Consider the following 6,003-nt stretch of genomic DNA (forward strand, 5'->3'; position numbering starts at 1 on the left):
TTCTGCTCTTTACTCCATAACATAAGGGAAAATGTGCACACACACACACACACACACACACAGACACAAGCACACCATGTGACAGTATGATCATGTGCTAGTCACACTGCACATACAGTGATGCTGCATTAATCAGTCAAAATTTGTACACTTTTTCTTTTCTGTGTACATGATTTTTGTAATTAAATATTTTTACACACACACACACACACACACACACACACACACACACACACACGCACACACGCACACACACACACACCTGCTCTTACTTTTTACCATAAACACAGCCAGGTAAGTATGTAAAAGTTTGGTGGTCAGTCATAAAGGGATGCATGTGGTCACGCTTCCAGAAGCAGAGCCAATGATGCGAGCTGCCTTATGAAAGCGTGTACTGCAGCAGCCAATCACATCATCTCTGGGCTGGGATGAAGGAGGAAGTGACCAATGGGCTGCACGCAGCGCCGGTACATTCCCCAGCTCTTAAGAGGTTAATAAGCAAAGCTGCTCGGCTTCCTGCCAGCACGTCCAGCAGCTCAGAGACGTTCCCACAATGAGTGAAAGCTGCATCACGACAGGACTGAGTCTAATTATACACCCACAGAGAGAGGGAGAGATAGGAGGGGGTCACAAAGGGCGAGCGAGCTGAAGTTTGTGTGTGTGTGTGTGTGTGAGAGTCTCTCTCTCTCTCTCCGAGTGTGTGTATGTGTTAGAGAGAGAGAGAGAGCATGCTCACAACGGGTGACACAGGGAAAAATACAGAAGATACAGCAAAAGAGTGACTAGGTGAGGACAAGAAAGGGAATAAGACACAGTTTAGAGCATCACACTGGATATCCCCGTCTGCTGCTGCTGCTTCACATGATCACTCAGTGTGTTTCTCACCATAAAAAGACCCTCAGAGAGGTAGGACACTTCTGAATGTGTGTGTGTGTGTGTGTGTGTGTGTGTGTGTGTGTGTGTGTGCTCCTGTTGACAAGTGTGACAGAATAAGCATTACTGAGAGTCTTCCTGAGATGATATGTGGTATTTGAGTAATGATGAGTCCAAATGTGTGTGAGAGTGTGTTGTTCAAAGTCTCCGGCTTAACATGAAAAGCACAAGCGCAGGGGCAGGGGGTTTGGAGCTGAGCACATTTAGAGGACAGCGTTGAAACTGCTGGAAAGAGGTAATACGGGAAGCTGATAGGGCCTCTCAGACTTTGCAGTTCTGCTCTCTCAAAAATGAACCGTGGACTCATTTCCACCTTGTCTGACTCTTTCAGCCACCATCCCACCTCATGAAGTTTTTATTTTTAAGAAATATTGGTGTGTTATTATTTGGCAAGTCATTCAGAAATGCATTTATTAATACATTTATTTATAGAAGTGTGTGCATCGGCTGTTTATTACACTTACTGGACTGTTCAAATGCTTGGTTTGATGGGAACGCAAATTTCTATCATGGACAGCAGACGTGTTAAAGCGTCCTGTAAATAATGCTGTATTTGGGTGTTTTTTGTAAATCTAATTGAACAGTGAAAGCTATGTAAAATGCATCATACAGCTAAAGTTGGTTTTATATTCGCACATTCGTTCATTTAGCCGTCTCTATATTGTTTACCATGCTACTTTGAATATTCGGTCTGAATTAGCATGTAATTATGACTTCTAAACAACATTAACACTCTCTAATTCACTGTGAACGCTGTATTTTGATAATCATTTGCTGCTAATGTGATTCCCCTATTTAGAATTTGCAAATAATATATTTCTGATGATATATTATTAAGGAGAAAGTCTGAATATCCCAATATTAAACCAACTTTCCCTCTATAAAGGCATCCCTATATTAGTGAAGAATCCGGATGGTTTAGGATCTCCGTCATTTAACTCAGTGATTCTCAAGCAGCTGCTGCCTCTTTAAGACGTCTATTTTTACAGTAGCACTGGTACACGTGTGTGTGTGTGTGTGTGTGTGTGTGTGTGTGTGTGTGTGTGTGTGTGTGTGTGTGTGTGTGTGTGTGTGTGTGTGTGTGTGTGTGTGTGCGTGTGTGTGTGTGTGTGAGGTGGAGGCAGTGAGTCTGTGGGTGTGTGAATTAAGTAGTTCTGCTGGTTTGTGCTTCTCTATGAGGCGCCGTGTAGGATTTAAATCAAACTTTGCTTATCAACACACACATAAACACGTGCATATACACCTATAAATTACTCGCATATACACCTATACTTTTAGATGGTCAAAACAACATATATGAAACTTGTGTATATACATATAAACTTGACACACGCATACACTCACACACACACGCACATACATATAAACTCCATTTATGCAAACACTACGACACACGCGCACATACATATATACTCCATCCATGCATACACACCCACACTAACACACGCACATACATATAAACTGCATCTATGCAAACACACCCACACACACGCACACATACATATAAACTGCATTTATGCAAACACACCCACACACACGCGCACATACATATAAACTGCATCTATGCAAACACACCCATATATAGTGACTTGTGTATATACATATATGCAAGTGATTTCATATGTGAGTGCGCATGAATTTTTCACTTTAAACGGAAGGTATTTCAGTATAACAGGAAGTTATCTCAGTTCATAAAAAATAAGTCATTTCAGTGTAAAAGTCACAGCCAAAACGAAATATATCATTATTTATAATTATAAGCCTGTATCAGGTCATTTCAATTAGCCGTGTTGTAGTGAAATCTATCCTATCTTCAAGCTTATGAAATATAAATGATGTGATTAATTGAGGTATTAGGTCTTTTTATTATTGAAAACATGACATGACTGCCCCAGCTAAATGTTTATTAAAATCCTAAAATAAATGAAAGCAGTAGGTTTAATCAATACACGGTCACACATGAAGTATATAATATTATTTATTATTAGAATAAATACATTGTTGTCTAATATGATTTTCTGTATGGTGTCGCAATCCTTAATGGGTTATTTTGGGTCCACACTTCAGTCCAGAATGTGGCAGGAATGCACATTGTTGGTTTGCCAGCTGCCATTCAGAAAATAAGACGAAGTAAGCTATTTTGCCACGTTTCTCCATTTGAATGACCATGATGAACAGTGAGAGCGCTAACGTTACAGACGCAACTAACATTTTGCGAAATGTTCTTGCTTCGCCGACTATAATAAGATCCATATCTAATTCAGTGGAGTCAAATGTGTCCCCTTCAGCTGAACTGCAAACAGAATCTGAATTGCGCAATTTGTTTCGCCATCAAGGCCCGCAGTTCAAGACTGCGGTCACGCCATCTGCGGTTCAGAGAGAGACGGTCACGCTATCTGTGCTTTAAATTGTAGTGCGCGTCTACTCTGTGTTTTGCGGTAGACTAAAGACGCGTGTGTTTAATGCGCTGCAGTTTTATAATCTTGTTTCACTTTTATTCGCCTGACTATATCATCCTCATTGCAATTAACACAAGTAAATAAAGCACCGAAAAACGTCACGGCTATCAAGATCACTCTGAAATTCATGTTGATTTGCATGAGAAAAAAAATTACTTAATGCCTTCCGTTCACACTGAAAAGTTAACGCACATTCACATATAAATCACCTGCAAATATGCACAACTTTGTATACGTTTGTGTATCTTGTTTTGGATGTTTGCTCGACTGTTTAACGGGTGTTTATGCATGCTGGGAGTTGTATGTGTGTGGGTGTGTTTGCATAGATGGAGTATTTATGGATGTGCGTGTGTTAATGTGGGTGTGTTTGCATAGATGGAGTATATATGGATGTGCGTGTGTTAATGTGGGTGTGTTTGCATAGATGGAGTATATATGGATGTGCGTGTGTTAATGTGGGTGTGTATGCGTGGATGGAGTTTATATGTATGTGCGTGTGTTAATGTGGGTGTGTTTGCATGGATGGAGTATATATGTATGTGCGCGTGTGTCGTAGTGTTTGCATAAATGGAGTTTATATGTATGTGCGTGTGTGTGTGAGTGTATGCGTGTGTCAAGTTTATATGTATATACACAAGTTTCATATATGTTGTTTTGAACATCTAAAAGTATAGGTGTATATGCGAGTAATTTATAGGTGTATATGCACGTGTTTATGTGTGTGTTGATAAGCAAAGTTTGATTTAAATCCTACACGGCGCCTCATACTTCTCTATGGGAAATTGGACGGCGAAGCGTCTGCTGGTTAATGAATCGCTCAATCTGCAGGTTCGCTCTGGCGCTCACAAGGTTATTTTAATCAGTGTTTTTTTGTCTTGATTTGTGTTGATTTGTGTCTTTAAAACAAGACTGTGTGCAATTAATTGTATTTACAGTATCCTTTAGTTTAATTTAATTAATTTAGTTTACAGAAGTCACTGGACATTTAAAGGTTACCCAATAACAATAGTTAATTTCCTCGTCATTTCCTCACCCGTGTGCTTAACGTTGATTTTTAATTTTTCTACATTCACTCACTGCAGCTTTTGCACACACTTTTTCCATTCTCTGTCAGATTACAGTAAATGGTGCAATGATCCGGTCTCCCAGAAAGTGAACGTGTCTGAAATTTAAGCTCAAAATGCCCTACGATTCATTTAATATAATAGTATATATAATAATATAATTGAATATAGTTTGTTAATATAGTCATTTAATATAATTTGTTCTGAATTGGGTGTGAGCAGGGTGTGAGCAGGGTGTGTGTGTGTGTCTCTTTAAATGCAGAAGAGGGAGGAGCCTGTACATGCTATTCTGACACTGCAGAAACACTAAACCACCAAATAACACGCAGCCAAAATAAACACCAGAAATGACCAGTAGCGGATACAAGCGTAGATGTTCAATCTCCAGTTGGGTTATGATGGAGAGGAAGATGGCAGCACTTCTAGACTGGACCAGGACGTTTTTATTCATTGAATACAGAGAGAGAGAGAGATATTAACTGATTGTTGCTTGATTTTTAACTGAATAAACATGATAAACTACAGACTGCATATGTTCATATTTAGTGAAAATAAAGAGGCCTTGTCTTTTACTGTGAGTGTTTGCAGTGCGTCTCATGCATCAGTACACCTAATGGGAAATGACTCGGCCGTCTGTACCAGTGTGACTGTATTGGCAGCTTTACTGTAGGGCTGGGCGATTAATCAAAAGTCATCGAAATCGAAATTCATTTTTCCAGGACGATTTTTTCAATTACATTCCCTATGTGTTACGTGACCCCGCTCAGTTAAAGGCTGAGGTTGATTTCTACTTCTTCAGCCACTTTGCAGCCACATCTGATCTCTGGTCAAGTAGGACGATGGACTCATTCTTGAGCCTTACTTTGCACTACATTGATGATGATCGGAAGCTGCGCCAGAGATGCCTTAAGACGGCAAATAAACAGTGAACTAAGAGGGCAAAAAAATGTAATTAATAAAATAATCGTTAATTAATTGTAATCGAGTTCAAATGTTCAATTAATCGTGATTTGGATTTTAGGCCAGATCGCCCAGCCCTGTTTTTATGCCTTCGTTTTGCAAGTTATAGCTGCTGATTGAGGCTGTCTGGAGCATAATATGGAGGAGCAGAAGTGCCGGAGAGAAATAAAACGAAGAATCAAATTATCAATTTAATAATTGAAGCATTAAAATATGTATAATTAAGATTTAAATGGACAATTAATGCACAGATAAATTGACATATTTAAACGTGTTTATTTAAATGCCATTTAATAAAGGAATAAAATAATGCATTTAAAAATAACTTTTAAACCTATAATTAAATAGACAATTTGATAGATGTTGATTTAATTTATGTTTTAAAACATAGATTAATCAAACAGTAAAGAAGTATATTTATAGATCATTTTAAATGCATTTAAATGCACAATTTAAATAACTTTTTAAAAAGGCAAATGCTTTTCTCTCTCTTGATTCTTTATTTTATTTCTAACAGGCACTCCTGCTCCTCCATAATATAAAAGAAGAAAATAAATTAACATTACATTTGTACTACGTTGAACTAT

The 6,003-nt window shown here is 38.5% G+C and overlaps 1 protein-coding gene across 1 annotated transcript in view; it reads left to right on the top strand.

The window, feature by feature from the left end:
* Positions 1–615: 615 nt before the first annotated feature.
* Positions 616–6,003, top strand: part of zmp:0000000926 (ataxin-1) — a 35,649-nt gene continuing 30,261 nt past the window's right edge. Inside the window, exon 1 of the mRNA XM_056449906.1 lies at positions 616–906. The gene's annotated coding sequence lies outside the window, so the exon portion shown is untranslated. The remainder of the gene's footprint in view (positions 907–6,003) is intronic.

The sequence above is a fragment of the Danio aesculapii genome, chromosome 23 (genome assembly GCF_903798145.1).
Source record: "Danio aesculapii chromosome 23, fDanAes4.1, whole genome shotgun sequence".
NCBI classification, from domain to species: domain Eukaryota; kingdom Metazoa; phylum Chordata; class Actinopteri; order Cypriniformes; family Danionidae; genus Danio; species Danio aesculapii.